Here is a 16,960-nt window from a genome sequence, read left to right on the forward strand (position 1 = left end):
AAACTCAAGAGTGGATCACGGTAATAACCTGGGGGCTTGTTAAACCAAAGATCACTGTCTCCCACTCCACACATTTCTGATTCAGTAGGTCTGGGGTAAGGTCCAATAATTTGCATTTCTAGTAAGTTCTAAGGTCCAGGAACCACAGTTTGAGAACTACGATTCTACCAAAACAGGCTCTCCTGCGGTCACAGTGTAAACTGAGCACTCTCCTGCCCCGGGTAACGTCCCTCTGCTGCCCCAAAATGAAAAGGGGGGATTTTCTCCTTTAAATACCACATTCCCGGAATCATGATCATTGCTCACTTTCCCTACCACATTTGTTCCCTAATTGTACATAGGACATTCATATAAATATACAAGTTTTTATTACAGTGTGAAAGAATTGATGTATTATATGTCAATTTACAATGAAGGTAAATTACAAACACACCATGTCATGTTACTTGGTTAACTTGTCACAGGCTTAAAGTATTGAATAAGCACTTAGACTTGCTTCTCTCTGGTTAGCAGTAAAGGATCTTTCTAGATCTAACCCACTGGAGAGTTTTAAAATAACAAAGTCTGGGTCCCATTCCAGATGAATTACATAAAAATCTCAGAAGGGGGACCTGGTAATTAAATCCCTTTCAGGTAGTTCTAGTGAGTAGCCAGGGTTAAGAACCATTGGTAACTCTAACCATGTATTCTCACTGGTTATCAGTGAAGTGAGATCACCCCCATGGGGGTAAAAATTAGTTCTCTAGGGGCAAAAAAATACCTTAGCTGTTATACTGGTTTGTGGGCCTCCAGAGGACCACAGCACGTACACATGTGTGTAGTATATCTGTAGCATTAGCATTTCATGGGTTGGGGACAATCAGGAAAAAAGACTCCCTTAGAAAATGATCATGAAAAAAGGTTGAGAAATACTACCCTAACCCTGGTAGACTGCTGTTAGTTTTCAATACTTCAACTTCCCTCTAAAATGGAACACAAATCTTTTTGGGTGCTCTTATAGATATTGGTAGGGAAAAATAGCATTTAAAAATTCTACTGGGCTTCCCTGGTGGCGCAGTGGTTGAGAGTCTGCCTGCCGAGGCAGGGGATGCGGGTTCGTGCCCCGGTCCGGGAAGATCCCACATGCCGTGGAGCGGCTGGGCCCGTGAGCCATGGCCGCTGAGCCTGCGCGTCCGGAGCCTGTGCTCCGCTACGGGAGAGGCCACAGCAGTGAGAGGCCCGCGTACCGGAAAAAAAAAAAAAAAAAAAAAAAAATTCTACTACATGTTGATCACCTAGCTAGGTGCTTTTACATATAGTATCGAGTAATGCTATCCTGCATTTTTCCTCTAGAATGTACATAAAAATTATAATTAGTTTTGTTTCATTCTGGCTTCATAATATTTATATTGAAAATAACTCCTGTCTTCATGAAGCTTACAGAAAAATTCCATTTGAATCTGTAAGGCAACCAGGTGGCTTCAAATTGCTTTCACTCTAAACCACTATCAAATGCATGTAATGAAGTTCAGAAAACAACATTCCATTAAAAGAAATCACAATAGAAAACAACCTCCATATCCTTGTCTCAATAGTATATTATTTATCTAAAGAATCATAGAAAATTATTATTTCATTAATTTACGGTAATACGGCTTTACAGTATAACTTAAGACTTGAATATATAGTATATTTGTAGTATAACTTTGCTACAAAAAGGCAAGTATATTAAAATATATATATGGTTGCATGTATTCTTTTGCTATTTGCAAGGGTATGGATTTGTTTTAAATATACTCAGGATCTTGTTTATATTCAGATATGGTAAGGCCAAAAGATCGGGAGATAATTGCCATTGAAAAGATACAGTTGGTCCTTGAACAAAGTGGGAGTTAGGGGCTCCAACCCTCCTTGCATTTGGAAATCACGCATAACTTATACTCAGCCCTCTGTATCCACGGTTCCTCATCCTTGGATTCAACCAACCATGGATCCTGGAGTATTGTTGTATTTACTGTTGGAAAGAATTCTCATATATGTGAACCCACACAGTGCTGTTGAAGGGTCAACTGTAGTTTGTCACTCACAGTTCCCAAGGGGAGGGGACATGCCATACCATGAAGGGCCACATGGGGAACAACCGGGGTTGGTAAGGAGGAGGGGCGAGAGGGAGACCTTGGGCAAAGCCTTTACGGTGCTTTCCAGGGAGGGAGTGGGCAAGGCCAGGTGAGCAGGTTTAGGATTGGATAGTCTGGATGATCTTGGAGGGCTCTGGATTATCAAGGTGGCCCCTCGCTGTCTGGTACCTGGTCCTGAGCTGATTAGGGCAGAGGAGTGCTGCCTCCTGGAGCGCTGAACAGAGGAGGCAGGTGGGGGTGTGCGCTCAGAATCGGTTGCTCTGCATCAACATTGTGCTCAAAGGCAAAGCACGTTGTTCACTCTCTAGGAATTAGCTAACTTGGGAGAGGCAGTCCCTCTCTAGTCCGTGAGGTCCCCGATGTTAGAGTATCAAGAATATAGAAGATAAGAAGATACAGTTAATGTAGTTAAATATAGTTAATACAGGGTTGTGTCCCAGAAAGTCAGAACCATAAACTAAATCAGCTGTGGAAAAGGAGAAAGATATTCAAGTGTGCAAATAATGTAACCAGGCACTCTGAAGGTCCATTTCTACACAAGTACGTAGAAAGTTTTACCCAAGTATAAAGTTATTCAAGGCTTCATGCTATTGCATAGATAAATCTAGAAAAATCACTAGTCCTAAACAGTGAGATATGTTGGGAGGGAGCTGGGGGAGGGAGGAGTTGACTGACATTATGGCCTAATTAATTCTGTCCCCTGTCTTCTTTCTCTATGTACTTGGTTTGTGTAGAGACAGAATATAAGGACGGAAGTTCAGAGCAGACACTTTCTGTTACCAGACAGGACCAGTACATAAAGAGATAGCAAGTTTGTTGCGGCGCAAGTGTGAAAATATATAGCTTCCAAATAGGACCAGGAGTTTTATTACTGCTGTTATGTGATTTTTACTGTTCAACAAAAAGAAGGCAACATTGTATCCTGAAAAGAAACTAAAGTGTACAGTAAAGTGGGCCAGGGCTGGAATTCTAACTCAGCTGTTTACTGTGTAATCTTGGGCTATATATGTTACTTCTCCAAACATAAGTCTTTTCATCATAAAATGCAAATTATATCTAGTCTTGAGATTGGAAACAATTAAGAAGCAAAACATAGGAAACAGATGAAGATTTAAATATAAAAACTTTTAAAAACTAAATTAAACTGAATTTGAGGATGTAGTCAAGAGATTGGAAACAATTAAGAAGCAAAACATAGGAAACAGATGAAGATTTAAATATAAAAACTTTTAAAAACTAAATTAAGGGCTTCCCTGGTGGCGCAGTGGTTGAGAGTCTGCCTGCCAATGCAGGGGACACGGGTTCATGCCCCGGTCCAGGAAGATCCCACCTGCCGCGGAGTGGCTGGGCCCATGAGCCATGGCCGCTAAGCCTGCACATCCGGAGCCTGTGCTCCGCAACGGGAGAGGCCACAACAGTGAGAGGCCCGCGTACCGCAAAAAAAAACCCAAAAAAACCAAAAAAAAACTAAACTAAATTAAGCTGAATTTGAGGATGTGGCCAGGGTGGATAGACATAATGAGCTTTTTTTTTTTTTTTTCGGCCGTGCCTTGCGGCTTGTGGGATCTTGGTTGCCTGACCAGGGATTGAACCAGGGCCCTGGCAGTGAAAGTGCAGAGCAGTCCTAACCACTGGACCGCCAGGGAATTCCCAGCCACTCTTCTAAACTTATCACATGATCTAGCTGAGAACAGATCCTGGGTAAGGTGTCTCCTGAGCTGGGAAGAGCAAGAGGAGGTGTGACTTGAGCTGGGCTTGCCCAGTCCCTGCTCCCAGTCTCAACCATCAGGCAAGGCCCTCTTCCTCCTCCTCCAAGAGTGAGTGAAGAGTGGTAAAGAGGAGACAATAGGTCCCCACCTCCCCACCCTGGAAAAATTAGAAGTGGGGGCGGAAATCTCCCTATACCACTTTGAAGATGATTATGAAGATAGACTACAGATAAGATATGCAAGATGCCTAACCAGAGCAATAGGCATTTTCAGTAGAGATAAATTCACCAAGACTTCATTTATCACATATAGCTTATTCCTTCTTCTGGTATTGAATTTAGTGAAATAGCTCTCTTTTTTTCTCTTATATAATATTCAACACTAAACTTTTTATTTATGAGAAAAGGGGATATTCTGTCTGAATCCGAGTTACTTGTAATTATGTATTCTGAATTAACTCATTGATTTTACATATAATTCTCAAATTCCATTCCAGTAAGAGTGTAGATTGGTAAAAAAAAAAAAATGCCAGAAATAATGTAATAGCAATCTGTAAACACAAGTATTAAATCTTACTATTCAGTTGTTTTGTTGGTATTTTAGTTGATCACATTGAATGGTAGGTATTTAATTCATCTTTCCAGATAGAACAATTAGGCACCTTCTCATCATTACACATACAAGTCAACAAAGGAGAATTTGGTAGTTTTCAACAATGATACTAACATATACTATTTATGAAGTGTTTTATAAAGTTTCAGGCACTGTGCCAGGTGCTTTATAAAGCTTTATTTCTAGTCCTACAACAACCCCGGAAGGAATTATTATTATGCCAATTTTATAGAAGAGAAAACTGAAGTTCAGAGACGTTGAGTAATTTTCAAAGTTGTAGATACAGATTGAAACTAGCAAAGTCAGAATTCTAACGCAGAACCCTGCCAAGCGTACATTTTTTCCTTTAAATAAGTCCTTCTGCCTCCCCCCACCCCAAGAACCTAAGGTGAAAAGAAAGAAAACAAGGTTGTAGTTCCATTAGCATAACTAATAAGTGACCTTGGCACTTCATTTAACGGAAGTTTTGTAATAAGGGGTAGGAAGACAACCCTTTTTTAACCCTCACATATGAGTTTAAACACATGATTCATTTTGAGCTAAAATGTTTAGCTGATTCATCCGAACTATGTTGAGAGTTCAGAGAAAATGATAAAAGTTCTCCTGCATTTATTATAATTTGAAGCTTTTAATGGGCACACCATTGTTTCTAAAGTTCACCAATACCCTGTACTTCTCCTTTCATAGGATTCATCACATTGGGACAGGATAGGTGCTCATTATTCATTGATTATTTGAATGCACTAATTAATGACTAAAGGCATAGGGGTCTCAGAAGTGGTGTTAGAGGGTATTAACTTCAGGCCAGAACAGGAGAGATTCTGCAGGACCCAACCTTTCTCCAACTATAGCCATTCCTTTTGAAAATCAAAAATTGCTCATAATTGTGCACACCATGAAGCTTTGAACACTTTGTGCCATGTATAATACCTATTGTTGTATTTTCATAATTTTCATGTGTAACTGCAGAACCACCCTGCTTATTATAGACTCCTAGGAATTAATATAGACTGCCAAAGATCACCAAAGTGAAGACCATAAGCCAGCGTGAAATTGAGTATTGATGAGCTCCATGGAGAATCAGAGGTACTGATCTCTCTTGGTCCTCTCCAGTGAATTTTTCTCCAACAAAACTGAACTCCTCTGGGCTTGGTGAAGAATGCATTAGAATGCAGAAAGGTGGAGCAGATCCTGTGTCCCCTTCACCCCTCCCAGAAGGCCAGGATTCCTGCTCAGGTCCTTGTCCATCTCCCCTCTCCTGACACATGGCCCATATCTGTCTACATGGTGTCTATAGCTCTCTCCTCAGATTCTGCCTGTAACTTCTCCTTAGCATCACCAATTATGTATGCTCTTCTCATATAGGTTTTACTGTGTTATGTTATAAAATCACGTTTTTATTTCAGTGTTTTAAAAGATTTAAGTACATAAATTTTCATGTAATCATATTTTACCATCTGTACACATCTTTAAAACAAAAGAAGGTGTTTTAAAAAAAGGCAATTTGGCTACAGATGTGCCTTAAATGTCTTCATCATTTAAGTGGTTTTTTTTTTTTCCCCATTTCTCTCTCTCTCTCTTGTTTTTAACTTCAGGAAGATTATTCATGGGGAAAGTCCTAGATCCTATTTCCAAACCGAACACAAATTGTAATACAAAGCATCCTTTTATATAGACTCATCATTGCCATTTAGGGAATATTTATGTCTCAAATGGGAAAGGATGTTCAACTAAAAATGGGTATTTCTATTCTGGTCAAAGTCTTAACTGAAATTAAGTCCGCTGCCCATCTCTCTGTCTTAGAAGAACACTCATGTTAAGTCAGGAAAAGAATGAGAAGCTGAAGGAACTCTAGGCATAATTCAGGCACAAAACTGAGCTAGAGAGAAACATATATATATTCTTGAAATCGATGGTATTTCCACACTCCCCAAATTAACTGGTTAGTTGATTAACTATTTTTTCAGATATATAGATATAGATGTTGATATAGATATAATATGTGTGTGTGTAGATAGATAGATATGTTTATCTAGCTAGCTAGCTAGCTATACGTGGGGAAATATATAAGGAAGAATAATAGCTAACACTTACAAAGTACTTATTATGTGCTGGGCACTGTCTAAGCATCTTACACATATTAACTCATTGAATCCCCATGATAAGTCTATGAGGGGAGTATAATATTATCCACAGTTTTACAGATGAGAAAACTAAGGTGTAATAAAATACACTGCCTAAGATCACATAGATAGTAAGTGATGATTTGAGCCCAGACAGTCTTGCTCTAGACTTCATACGCTTTACCACCATGCCAAACTGCTTCTGTCGTCAGAGAAGGTACAACATAATGGGAAATTTAAATGTTCACATGTGAGAAGCTAAATGATAACTCAGTTCCACAATATGAAATGTCCCACAATAGTGTGTCTTAGGTGGCGCATGGGCTCTGAGGCCATGAGAGCTGCAGATTTAGAGAATGTTTCCCTTGCCTATTTTACTCTGGACTGAAGTAACCAGGAGAAGCTTTTTAGGAAGAGAAGAATTGAGGAATTGGGCCTTTTTAACTGGAAGAATTGGATGAGAGAACAGAAGGCATTCTAGGTGAGAGGAAGGGCTTGAGCCAATATTCAGAGATCAAAATGAACAAAGCATTACTATAAGGGAGGAACAGGAAGACCAGCCTAACCAAAGCAACAGGTTCAAGTAGAGAAAAACAGATGTGTTTCCAAAGGTTGCTTAAATCCAGATGTTACAAGGATGTGACTCTCAGGCAAAGAATTTGGACTTCATTTCATAGATAAAGCAGAGCTGTCTTAAGAGGTCAAGTGCAAGAGTGGGAAAGTAAAAAAAGTATTTGGGGAATACAAATTTGGCAACCATGTGCAAGAATAGAAGGGATAAGAAAAAGGAAACAGGGCCTTACTCAGAAGTTTGTGCATTTTTCAAGATGAGGGCCTGGAATTCAATAGATATATTTTGAATAAATAAAAAAGAAGGCATAATACATTCTAGAACTATTACTAAGGAAATAGGAGGAATTGTATGAACTGTTCTGGAAACCTAAGGGAAATCATCAAAGATTATTTCAAAGGTTTTTAACCTGGGAAACACAGAGTAAGATGGAATCCAGATGAAAAGTAGATACAAACTGGAAATGAGGAGAGAGATTAGGGGTTTGAAGACAGATTCAGAAGCCATCTCCATAGATGGGGACTGATTTTGAAGAGAGGCTAGGGGACTGATATGACCGGAGGTAATGTCCATGTATGAGGAATACGAAGCGGAAGAAAAGCTCTTGAAGGAAACTGAGACGATGCAGTTATTAAAGTAGAGGCTGTGGAGAATCAGGATGGTATAAGCTTTATGGAAGCCGAGGAAGGAAGTGGTTTCAAGAAGTAAATTGTGGCCAACAGCTCTAAGAGTTGCAGAGAGGAGGAAGAGACATGAGAACACAGAAAAAGTTACTGGACCAGCACACTCACATTACACAATGTAGATATAAGTAGTCACAACTTCATTCTTTTAGCTTGTAATTACCGTAATTTTGTCAACATCACCATTACTCCTGCCAGCGCGTTTCCCGCCGCCGGGGTCAGGGGTCGGGGTTCGGGTCGCGGGGCGGAGGGAAGAGCGGGCGGGAGGGAGGCGCCGACGCCAGACGCGGAGGCAGGAGCTGTGACCGGCCGCCGGGAGGCCGCGACCACGGAGCTCGCCGAGCCGCTGCTGCCGCGCTCATGGCGGCTGCCAAGGACACCCACGAGGAGCACGACACGTCCACCGAGAATGCCGACGAGTCCAACCATGACCCCCAGTTTGAGCCCATAGTTTCTCTTCCTGAGCAAGAAATTAAAACGCTGGAAGAAGATGAAGAGGAGCTTTTTCAAATGCGGGCCAAGCTGTTCCGGCTCGCTTCGGAGAACGACCTCCCGGAGGGGAAGGAGCTGGGTACAAGGCATGTCAAGCTGCTGAAGCACGAGGAGAAGGGGACCATCCGCTTCCTCATGCGCAGGGACGAGACCCTCCAGCCCTGCGCCAACCACTGCATCACGCCGGTGGTGGAGCTGGAGCCGAACGCGGGCAGTGACCGCACCTGGGTCTGGACTACCCACGCCGACTTCGCCGGCCAGCGCCCCAAGCAGGAGCTGCCGGCCATCCGCTTCCTTAACGCCGAGAACGCACAGAAATTCGAAGTTTGAAGAATGCAGGAAAGAGATTGAAGAGAGAGAAAAGAAAGGAACAGGCAAAAATGACAGTGTCGAGAAAGTAGCCGAGAAGCTAGAAGCTCTTTCGGTGAAGGAGGGCAGGGAGCCCGAGGACGAGACCAAAGTGGCGGCTGAAGAGGAGCAATGAGTCGGCTCCCGTTGTGTCCTTTCTCCCTGTCTTTTCCCTTTTTCTTTTTTTAAATTTTGCCCTGCCCTCTTCTTTTTGGTTTGTTTTTATTCTGTTTTGTTTTTACAAGGGACTTTATATAAAGTACTGGCCTCCAATATTCAGGTTGTTTTTTTCTAAGTTTTTGCCCTAATGAAAACGACTTCAGAAAATCCGTTACCCAGTCGTGAGAATGTACTGTGCTAACTTTCTTTTCCATAGTGGAAACATTTATCTGTAGTCATCAAAATAGCAAATAAACAAAACATTTGTTGAACCTGAAAAAAAAATATTCCTTATTGGGTAAATCAGTCCCTACTTAGACACCCAGTCAATCAATAATGCTTATTGAGCACTCATAATAAAACAACAAGGGAGGAAGCTTGGTGGGACAGATGGAAGCAAGTGTAACTCAACAGTAAAATAAAATGGTTTCTAAGCCATAGAGCTTGGGTGATTTTATTCCTTTTCTTTAGTTACATGGAGAATAGATGCAGGAAGATAACATGGTGATAAAAAGCTTATGAACTCACTCACAATTGGTCCAAAGAGTGTCCTGGCAAAGGTCTTTGAAACTGGGATCTTTATTTGGAAAAACCATTCCCCACAAACACAGGAGGCACCTCCCAAGGGAAGTTCCCTGTGATCTTCCATGTCAGGGACCTAGTGGATGCTGCTGACTTGAAAGGCTCTTGAGAATTAGTGAAGAGAATAGGTAGGCTGGGGTCCATCAATACACCCACCCATGCAATTGGGGGCCATGTTTCATATCTCTCTGGTCTTCATTCTGTGTGACCTAGTATGTAAGAGAATGTGCCTGGGAATTGGATCTGGATTCAAACCCCAGCTCCTCCGTTTATCAGAATTGTGGTTTGGAAAGCCATTTAATCCCTCTGGACTTTATTTTTGTCATCTGTGAAGATGGAAGTAATAACTCTATATCAAAGATTATTGTTAAATGCTCTGTTCATGTGACACTAAATACATGGTAGCTACTCTAATTACTATCTGAGGAGGTCTGATGCAAACAATGGTGATTATCCTAGTTGATTACGAGGACTGAGTAGTGTCAGAAAAATCTCAATCCTGATTCCCATTACTGCATGATAAAATGACTTGCAACTTTAAACTTTTTCAAAGCACTTTCGTATCTGCTAATACATGTTATCCTTACAACAAACCTTCGAATGTGTGTGTGTTCGTTATTGCTCCTATTTTGTAGATGGAGAAAGAGGGCCTCAGAAGGGGACAAGGACTTATTTCAGTCACAAAAGGGGAAGGTCACAGAGTCTGCACTGGAACCCAGGGCTGCTCACTCCTGTCAGAGCCTGATGGGAAAAGCCAAGAATCTGCTGCCACTTTTCTTGCCAAAATACCCCTCCACTTATGTAGTGAACACAATGCAGAGATGAGTTAATTCTCTAGTCACATCAAAGAGCTGCTTGTTGAACTTTGGACTTTTGGCAAGTCGTGCATCATTTCTTAGCTTCAGCAATTCCTTGACACTTTTCCTGCTTTAACTTTTATTTTTCAAGGCACTTTTCAATTTACTCTGTTGTGTTCTCGAATAGTAGGCATTGTTTTCATCCTTTCTGCATCTCAAAAAAATGTGGTTTGTTTATGTTTCCATTAGTTGACATTACCATCCAAATGCTTATTCAGATCAGAATATTGGTTTGGATATATGTGGTGCATGTATGGTAGTGGGGGTGGTGGGAGGTGATCTCAAAGATGTTCAGACACGTCATATTACTTTAAATCCTCCGATTTTAAGGATAAAGTGCACTTGTCTTCAACTTCGTACACCAAGTTAATTGACTGGTCCATTACTTAGTAGATTTTGTACTTGATTGGGAGGTGTAAGGCCCTAGACAAGCAGAACTCAGCCTTATATAGTTTTGTTTACCCCTTAGGACCCTGTGGCAGGTAGGAGTGAGGGTGGGAGATGGAGGAGAGGGTCAAAAGTACAAGACTGCAAGTACTGAATCCATCTCCAGTGGAGGGGATGAGGATCCTGAATAGCTCCGCCCTACAACTTGTCCACAGTTGTGTGAGCCCAGAGAAACTATAGAGAATTCTTCAAGCCTCCTCTTGCAGTCTTCAATCATCTCAGGAAACAGACTGCTTCAGTCATCGTTTTCCTTCTAGAAGGAAGATGACTAGAAGAAAAGTTGAAACTTTCCCTCAAATTGCTCCCCCTAGAGTTTTTGAGAGGTAGGACCTAGAGAACCTTGCCATCCAGTAAGAGAGCCACACCTGGGGGTGCGGGGGAAGGACTAGTGTTCCTGCATTCTGATGCCATACATTCATTTTACTCTGATTTAAAATGTATTTCTCCAAGTTACCAATTTTTACACTGTAAGACAGATGACATTTTGATCCTGCATGATATATTTCTATTCAAAGGGTTTTAGGATATATTTGTTCATTAGTATGTAAAGCTGAGAAGTATTGACTCTAAAGTTACTGGTAGGGCTTCCCTGGTGGCTCAGTGGTTAAGAATCTGCCTGCCAATGCAGGGAACACGGGTTCAAGCCCTGGTCCGGGAAGATCCCACATGCTGCGGAGCAACTAAGCCCGTGAGCCATAATTACTGAGCCCGAGTGTCACAACTACTGAAGCTTGCGCACCTAGAGCCTGTGCTCCACAACAAGAGAAGCCACTGCAATGAGAAGCCTGAGCACTGCAGTGAAAAGTAGCCCCTGCTCACCACAACTAGAGAAAGCCCACGTGCAGCAACGAAGACCCAACACACAGCCAAAAATAAAATAAATAAATTTATAAAAAAATTTAAAATAAAATAAAATAAAATAAAGTTACTGGTAACACTGAATCTATTATTTTTATGAAAAGACAATGAATATATTTTCCCCCGGAGTGAAGATATATTTTCCGTTACCATATCAGGGCATCAGAGGAAAGCAGTTTCCTTGAATCATTACTCTCCGTCCCTTTCACTTCACTGACTAATCACAGAGATTTGAATCCTAAATTTAACTTTGGAAGTTTGCTACAAGTTTCAAAGAATTTGCTAAATAGGTTTCAAATGTTAGTCCTTTGTGCCTTGGGAATAAAGAATTAAAAGAAGAGTGATGGTTACTTTTATAGTAAAAACTTGGCACAAAATAAAACGTTTTTTTTTTCTTTCTCTTTTTTCCATGTGCTCACCTAAAGCAATAAACGTGTGGATGATTACCTCTGAGTTTTTCCAACAAGCTCAAGGAAGTTTAATGGCCTGAACAATGTGCTTTTTAAGAAGATCACTGTAAACATTCATTTCAATTCAAGGAGTATCTTTCAAAATTATTCTGGGACAAATATGGTGCAAAGAAACATGAGAGAGAGAAAAGAAACAGGAACCCCAGGCTCTCGCTCTAGTCGTCTGTGGCCCCTGCACTGTCTGGCTGTTCTTTCCTAGCTCTTCATCCTCTACTAACTTCTGTGTGTTGGAGTCTCCAAGGCGCTGTCATTGGAGTGCCAGCCTTGGAGCAAGCCTTTTGTCTTCTCTATCTGTACTCTCTCCCTAGGTGTAGTGGGTTGAGTGGTGGCCCCAAAGAGATATGTCACCATCCTAATTCCCAGAATTTGTGAGGGTTACCTGATTTTGGAAAAGGGATCTTTGCAGAGGTAATTAAATTAAGGAATTTGAGATGAAGAGATCATCCTGTATTATTCAGGTGGGCCCTAAATCCAATGACAAATGTCCTCATAAGAGAAACACAGGGGAGATTTGGCAGACAGAAGAGGAGGCATTGTGACCAAAGAGGTAGAGCTTGGAGAGGTGTGGCCAAAAGGCCGCAGTCAAGGATTGCTGACAGCCACCGGAAGCTAGAAAAAGTGAGGAATGGATTCTCCCCTAGAGTCTCCAGAGGGAGTACAGCCCCTACAGACACCTTGATTTTGGACTTCTGGCCTCCAGACTGTGAAAGAATACATTTTTGTTGTGTTAAGCCACCAGTGTGTACTCAGTTCGTTATATCATCCACAGGAAGTTAATACACTAGGGAATCTCATCTAGTTCTCATCTTCAAATTCGATCTATAAATTTAAATCTCCAATCCTGACTCTCCTCTAGGTGCCACACTCATGTATCTAACTGCCTGCTTCACATCTGCACTTGGATACCTAATAGACATCTCAAACTTAGTATGGCCAACAGAATTCTTGATTTCTATCTCCTGCACCCACCACTCTGTTTCCTAGTCTTCCCTGTCAATAAATGGCACTACCATCTCAGGCTTAAGGCTTAGGTCCAACTACTTCATGGCTCCAGCAAAGAACCTAAGCATCATGCTTGATTCTTTTCTTCCTTTCAACCCCCTCTACCTAATTCCCAGATGAATCCTCTTGGCTACCATTTCAGTCCATTGTGTCTGACCTAAGCTTATATTGTAGCTTTCTGATTTCTTCCCTGCCTCTACTCTTGTCTCTTTCCACAAAAGCCAGTGTAAACGTCCTACAGTGCAACTCATTTCTTATCACTCTCTACCTAAGATGTTCTAATAGCTTCCCACTGCAATTAGGATAACATCCAAATTTCTTATCTTGGCCTACAGCAGTGGTTCTCAACTGGAGACTATTTCACCTTCACAATGCCAAAGACATTTGGCACTTTCTGGAGACATGTTTTGGTTGCTACTACTGGGGAGAGCCTACTGGAGTCTAGTGGGTAGAGCCCAGGAATGCTGCTAAACACCTTGCACTACACAAAACAGGGTCCAAAAAGAAAGAATTATCTGGTCTCAAATGTCAATAGTGCCAAGGTTGAAAAACCATGCCCTACAGAGTCCACATGAGTTGATACCTGCCTTTTACTGCCTCATTTCCTTTTACTTTTCCTCAAATATGCTAAGCTTGTCCACATCTCAGAGCCTTTGAATATACTCTCCCTTTGGATTGCAACATACTTTTCCTAGTATGTTGCATCCCATCTTTGCATTTCTGTATCTTTGTTATCCAGGTGTAAATTCTAATACTACCTCCTCAGAGAGGCACCACCCATCTAAAGCAGCCTCCACCCCATCCTATCCCTGCTCTGTCGCATTAGCCTGTTTTTACCCTCTATATTGCTCTTATTGGTACTTTATTTTATATTTTTATGAGTTTATCATTGGCTTCTTCCCTCTAAAATTGCAAAGTCCTTTAGGGTCTTTCATGTTCACTGCTGTTTGCCTGCATCTAGAGCAGCACCTGGCACAGAGTAAGTGCTTAATAAATATTCATCAAATCACTGACACGCAAATGTAAAGCAATAGAGGATAATTAAGTAACCCATAAAATGTTTGGTCCCAAAATTGATGCAGTGAATCACCAGGAAGGCAGGCTTATTTCTAATCCCTTGTCAATTTCTAGTATATGGCTCTTTGGATGTTACCTTCATTTAAGTCTTAACTCCACTGACAGAATAAGAAGCTAGGGCCTTGTTTGTAGAAAAGATGTAATTTTACTTTTGAATCTATTGTTTTGAAGACAGAGCAGGCTTTCATGTAGTGGATGACTGGCAACCAGTTGTTAATGTGGTTGTAGATTTGAAGAATCCACGTAGAAGCAATGGCTGAATCCCTGAGAGCAGAGAAGCCCACTGAGGGATTGCTTTCAGAGAGAAAAGCCAAAAATTTGCCCTGAGAGAACCTACTGTTAGGAATAGAGGAGAAAGAAGAGTCAGCAAAGGAAACAGAGAAAACCTGATTAGAAAAGTAATAGGAAAACAAAAGAAAAAGTTTCTGAAGCCCCAATCACGGAGTGATAGAAGACAGTCAATTTATAAAGGAAGCATTGATAATGCATTTTTGGAACTTTTATGCCTTTGGGTTGGGGGTACATGTTCCTTCCATTAATCAGTGAACAGCTAAAAATTTTCTGGCAATGCAAAAATAAACTTAGCTATAAAGTACCTACAGAGAAGGTAATGAAAATATTCAGTTCTTACTTAAAAAAAAAAAACCTTAACCTTGCTATGAACTTTCCATAATTGTAAAGGGTTTCAGGATAATCCTCGGGCCCCTAATTTTTCTATTATCTATTTTACTTATTATGAAAAAACTTTTATCATTTCTAATAGAGCCTAAGTGTTGGAAATAGAAGTCATTTTTTCCCCTTTCATCCTGTGTTAAGTGGTTGAGAAATCAGCTAGGGAGATTGGCAAAATTAAGAACTGGCAGAAACTTCCATCTGCCCCAAACTGATCCACTCATGTTTCCATGTTTGGAAATGGTTTTTTGTTGGCAGGTCGTATCTTTGGAGAATGACAGGCACTTTTCTCCCTACTACCCTACTAGCCATGATCCTGGGCTTGAGGAATGCAAACTGTCTGTAATGTCCAAAAGCTGAGGGCAAATTAAACTGAGGGCCAAGTGAAATTACGGGTGCAGCCATTGGGTGAGAACTTACTCCGTTGCAGATACACATTACTGAGCTTGCCTTGTGGTGGTGTATTTTGTCCCATCATATGAAAAGAGAAATGAAAGAGAGGACATGTATGAAAGTAGGGTAGAGAATGAGAGTTAAACATGTCTGAGGATGAATTAAATTATTACATTTGAGATGCTAAGAAGAAATAGAGAGGGGATGGGATTGCAGATCACAGAAACCCAAGTCTGACAGGACAAGCACAGTTAATCTTAGGTGGGTCAGAGGATGGCAGTTCAGACAGAGGGACTCAATGACAATGGCTGTGAAGCTCTCCACCATCCATTCTGGCTGCTGGAGTGAAAAGGGAAACCGAAAATGTGGTTTATTTCCATCATCTCTCCCTCTAGCTCCCACACCTCAGTACTCAAGCAATACCTTTTGGCCAGAATTGAGATATGAGCTCTCTAGGGAGGAAGAAAAGGCAGTCTCCCTCCCCCTGGCAGTTTCTGGGTGGAGTCAACAGCTAGCAGAGGCTTGAATTCATTTCTCTTCCCCAGAGGCTGGGCCTCTAGAGCACAGCTCCCTCCTTACCCAGCAGATCCCAAGGGAGGAACTTCTCTGCAGTCTCACATGGAGAAGGGAAGCCAGGGTATGACTGTAAGTTCTGGTCATGAAGCTGTGGGATTTGGGATTGGACCCCAGGGCTGCTGCTAGGTCATATGGAACATTTATGAAAAACTAAAAAAAAAAAATGCCACTTCTTCTGGGATGATGCAATCCAAATCTGGGGTACAAGACTTGGAAAATGAAAGATCCCCTAAACTGTTCCTCTTGGGCAGGGTGCAAACTGAACAAATGGTGACCCAGTCTGTCCCGGGTTGTATAGATTCTATAAATTCAAAAGGTTGAATAAATTGATGAGATTCTTATAGGACCTGAATCCACTGATGTACTACTTGAAGAGTAGGTCCTTCCTCACAAGGCTCTAAATGATTAGCTAATAACATGGGAGTGTTTAAGGAACTGTACCTCACAATGCGTACATCTTTTCCCTCCTTCTTATCCAGTTACTTTAAAATAAGAGTAACAATGGTTAGCTTTTACTGAGCACACTTGACAGGTTCCAGACACTGCACTAAGTCATTTACAGAGATTAAGTCAATGAATTCTTAGAATAACCCTGTAACCTAGGTGGGTATTATTATTCCCATTTAATGTTTCAGAAAACAGAGGCTTAGGTGGTTGAACTAGTAAGTGGTTTTTAACCTGGAGCCCATTTTAACTCCCACTCTATGCTGCTATTCCCTTTTCTTTCCCTCCCTCCCTTCTTTTTCTCCTTTCTCTCTGTCTCTCTCTGTCTCTGTCTCTCTCATGTTAATAAGGTATTCATTGAACTTCCTGATAACTCTACAATTGACCTTTTAGCTCTGACATGCCCAGACACTGGGCTTTCCAAACAAATAGCTTCCCTTTGTTGTTTGGGGTTTGCCTCAGAGCCAGAATTTTGAAAATCCTGGCTTCAGGTTTCCACACCTAATCCTTGCCAGGCGGTAATACATTTCAGCACACAAACAAGAAAACAAAGCTCCACTTGGTCCTTGGCCTGAGGCTCTGTGGCTTTTCTGGCCAACCAACCAAAAGCACAATGGGAAACCCCCATCCATGGTCACTTCTAGATAACCATTTGCCATCTGCGGAAAATGAAAATAGAATAGTACCTGGTAGTTTCTATACAAAGAGGTTCCATGTTTTTCCCCCATGCTTCTGGCACAGCTCTGGATAATTCCCTTAGATATTAGC

At 41.4% G+C, this 16,960-nt stretch overlaps 1 protein-coding gene and 1 pseudogene across 2 annotated transcripts in view; both read left to right on the forward strand.

Moving 5' to 3' along the window:
• SYNPO2 (synaptopodin 2) overlaps positions 1 to 16,960 on the forward strand; it is a 171,796-nt gene that overhangs the window by 54,429 nt on the left and 100,407 nt on the right. The gene's annotated exons all lie outside the window — the stretch shown is intronic.
• On the forward strand, positions 8,176 to 9,007 carry LOC132519481 (ran-specific GTPase-activating protein-like; annotated as a pseudogene).

Source organism: Lagenorhynchus albirostris, chromosome 4 (genome assembly GCF_949774975.1).
Source record: "Lagenorhynchus albirostris chromosome 4, mLagAlb1.1, whole genome shotgun sequence".
Lineage (NCBI taxonomy): Eukaryota > Metazoa > Chordata > Mammalia > Artiodactyla > Delphinidae > Lagenorhynchus > Lagenorhynchus albirostris.